General features: G+C 54.0%; 1 long non-coding RNA gene across 1 annotated transcript in view; it reads left to right on the top strand.

Annotated features, from left to right (window-relative positions):
* The window catches only part of LOC113205260 (uncharacterized), a 14,899-nt gene extending 12,946 nt beyond the window's left edge, over positions 1-1,953 (top strand). The window contains exon 3 of the long non-coding RNA XR_003303339.2: positions 1,864-1,953. This is a non-coding gene — a long non-coding RNA (uncharacterized LOC113205260). The remainder of the gene's footprint in view (positions 1-1,863) is intronic.
* Positions 1,954-3,716: the final 1,763 nt, after the last annotated feature.

The raw sequence follows: 3,716 nt of genomic DNA, 5'->3' as shown, positions 1-3,716 counted from the left end.
CCCTCGGTCGCCATCCAGAGCCCAGAGACGCAAGCTCATCTTCGGCCTACGAATTTCATTCAAATTTTGTTGATCTTAGAAAAACAGGGAGTATGTCGTGAGCTCGAGTGAGCTACATATTTGTCGCCATACGACAGTAATTTTGCTACTCGTTCGGGTGAGAGGGAAGGGTCAGTCCATGGCGATATGCGGAACCCGACACCCGCACAGCGCTCGAGTAGTCATAAAAGCCCCCCCCCCCTTCCCCCCGCGCCGAGCCACGCACTGCCTCGCTCGCTGCCTCGCCCGCCTGGCCGGTGGATGCTGATGACTCAGGGGGTACACGAAAATCTGGCCGGGAAACATCCTGACGAGACCTAAAGGCTTTCGCGTTCGCGCTTAAGCGCACGCGAAGCCTAATAAGCTGTCCAACTCCCGCTCCGAAACTCGTGAAAAAATGTGGTCTATACACTACATATATAAATGTTGGAATAATTTTATTTATTTACAACCATTCTTTACAAAGCCAATAATAATTTGTGAGCTTAGTTTTACGTCCACTACTCCCCCGTTAGCGTTTCCCTCCGTGATCAGGACCACGTTGGCGGCCTAGTCGTCAAGGGCGTCTTGGCCGTCGGGTCGGCGAGGCTCTCCCTAGAGGACCCATTCGCGGCGCCCTCCCTGACCAGGACCACGTCGGCGTCCTCTGCCCCGGCAAGGCTCTCCCTTGAGGGACACGTCGACATCCCTGCTCGTCGACGTCGCCGCCTGCGAGCAGAAGCAGGACCTTCCGTCAGCGGTGCCTTGTGATTAGGCTCACGTCGGTGGCCTGTTGTGCTGGGCTCAACGGAGTGAAGGAGCAAGCAGCAAGGGCCTAATCCTTCCCGAAACCTACGTGGCCCATGCTGGCTAGCAAACGGCGCTAGAGGAATCGGAAGAATACTGCAGTCGCAGAACTGGGTTCGGCTCGACAACTTGTCGAAGTCGCAGTTACGCGCGGCGCGTGCACCATCCCCAATAGTTTCATACTTTCAATGCGCCCGGCGTCGGGAGAGAGCGGTGACGTCAAAGGGAATGACCAAAATGTCGAACTTCGCGATGAGAGACCAGAGCGCGCCACCTCCTGCCGCGTTTCGCGCGTTTCAGCTGTTTCAGTTCGCCTGTGGAGAAAATTCATTCCATTTATCATACAGCTTCAAACTATTTACTAGTGTCAGTCGCTGTTTCTATTAGAATACAATCAGCAATGAATCTTATTTTGTGCTTGTGGCATATTAAAATGTGTTGCTGTCGCCAATGGTTGGAAATGCAGGTAAACTTGTTGGCATTTGAGGTTATTAACCTCCCCACTGAACTACATGAAGTTGAGTTATTTCACAAGTAGGTGTCAACATGATGTCTGATGCAGTAGGAAGGTTTCCTGAAATTGGAGTGTACTTGGATATTTTAAACTATTGTTTAAAAAGTGTCTGTCAGTTCAGTAAGTTTGTATTCATCTTCACATCCACTGCTGGTCTTATTCGAAGCAAATTAGGTTGTGGTTACGTAAACAGTTCTGACTGGTGCAATATGTAGGCGCTGTCTGGGAGTTACATATCCCAGTCCCATATAGTTCGCTCTCAAGATCTGAGCAGGCTATGTGTCAAAATTTAGTAGATATCGAAATATTTAAGAATAATACCGGGGCTCTAATCTAACGAGGAGTTAATTAGAAGTCAAAGCATGTTGGAATATCATATAGCGTATTGCAAATTGGCAGAAAGAAGTTATTGATTTAAAATTTCCCAGAGAGGGTTTCGCTCAGCAATGATTTTTACAGTGACGCTAATTGAATGAGAGACAAAATCATCATCCGAATCCCTGATCATAATTTGTTGCTTGCAGGTCTACGTTACTGCCGCTGCTGGCGATGCTCGCGGCGGTGCACGTCCGCGCCAGGCACAGCGCGGCCGGCACGGGACTGAGAGGTGAGTGCTCCACGATCACTGATAAAGATATCTGTGTACATTTACAACTAGTGTCGTTTTACTCCAGTTTTTGTCAATATTGACAATATTTGTTGTAATATTAAATAACAAAACAATTTTTGTCGACACAAACTTAGCTAGCTGGTGTCATAAAAAACAAGAAAATTTTACTATTTGTAATTTTACTTTAGAACATTTTTGATAGAAATGTTCCCGTTAAATCACTGCAAATATTTTCCACCGAGGTGTGTATCATGTTCACGTTGCCTTCCGCCTCCGTCCGGACCGGGCGGCCCGAGGTTGGGCCGCGGGCCTTCCCGGACCGGAAGCCGTCCGAGCATCCCCTAATGGAGGCTGCAGGTCGCTTCAGGTCGGGGCCGCCGGCCGGGGCGCTCGCTTGCAGCACTAGCCCCTTCACTCTCTCCGTTTTTGCACGTCCGTCTGCCGGGGTGGTCCGCGCAGGCTACGACTGCCGCCCCGCCCCGCACTGCCGCGCGGAGGCGTGCTGCATCCTCCTTCATTTCTGATGCCATTCTACGCCGCACGTCTCGCACGTCCGTCTCTCCACCCCGCCCCGCCCCGCCCCGCCGGGATTGCGCGGGAGAATATGAATCGCATCGCGAGCCGCGCGAACAAAAGGCCGTTCCCGCTCACTCTCCGTTTGCGGTGTGACAGTTCAGTGGGTCGCGTCGTCGGCGCGTCGCCATACGCCAGACTTCCTCCTAGCCCTCCCCCCTCCCAGAGGGAAAGCACAGCTTCGTCTCGCTCTGATTTCAACTTTTGCTTTTCCTCCCAAAAAAATCTTTTGTTATAAATATTTTTGTTTTTGCTTTGTTTTGTCACCACTGTATACGACAGGGTCTCATTTTAATCCATCGGCGCGTGGCGCGTGTGGCCGGTCGGACCAGCCAGGCCGCAGAATACCCCGCCCCGCAACGCCCCGCGCACTTGAATTATGCACACTCGGCTTAGCAAGTTTTTAAGCAGTATGGTGCCCGCTGTAGGCCCTCCCAGCCTCATCTCGCTCGCCTTTCTCTCCCGAAGGACCGCCAGGACGTTCGCCCACGCCGCTCCAGCTAAAATAAAATCAGTGTACATATACCGTCAATAGCTGTGGCTATAAAATTTTCCGTTTGCTTATTTGCGATGATCCATATCGCTTGTGCCAATGAGGGGGCTCTCTGTAGAACGCCCACCACCTCCACCTCCATTTTTCATCCCCATCATTTTTCCCACCCCTTCGGCACCAAATTTCCGGGGGTGGTTTACGCGGTTGGGCCCCCCTGGCCCTTTAGGCAGGTGCCATCTTACTGATTGGGGTCCCCGCCCCGCAAGCCAAACTGTACAAACCCCCTCAGCGGTTTGGACACATTTGCTGATTGGGGCGCTCGGCCGCGTTTTGGTGGGTGTCCGGGCGCGGCGCGACCCCGGGGCGCTACACTGCCGCCCCTGCCGCCCCCACCGCCTCCGATGATGCTGGCGGCCCCTTCCCTCCTGCATCACATCGCTTCCGACCTCCGCGCGTGCCGGTGCGCTGCTGTTGCTACCGGTGCAGAACGTGACGCGGCGGGCGCGATCGCGGTGGTGCGTCGGGTGGGTGGCCCGCTCGTCTCTGACGATGTCCTTCGACGGCCGCGAGGACGGCGGCGACCTCGGGGATGATGGGACGTCGGCCCGGTGCGGTGGTTCGCCCGCTGGGGGCGGCTCTCAGGCCGACGACGCGCAAGGCCTCGAGTGGTCCGTCGTGGTCGACATGGAGGACGGCGACGG

This window comes from Frankliniella occidentalis, unplaced genomic scaffold (genome assembly GCF_000697945.3).
Source record: "Frankliniella occidentalis isolate FOCC.00 unplaced genomic scaffold, Focc_3.1 Scaffold393, whole genome shotgun sequence".
NCBI lineage: Eukaryota > Metazoa > Arthropoda > Insecta > Thysanoptera > Thripidae > Frankliniella > Frankliniella occidentalis.
This window is presented reverse-complemented; position numbering and strand designations above follow the sequence as displayed.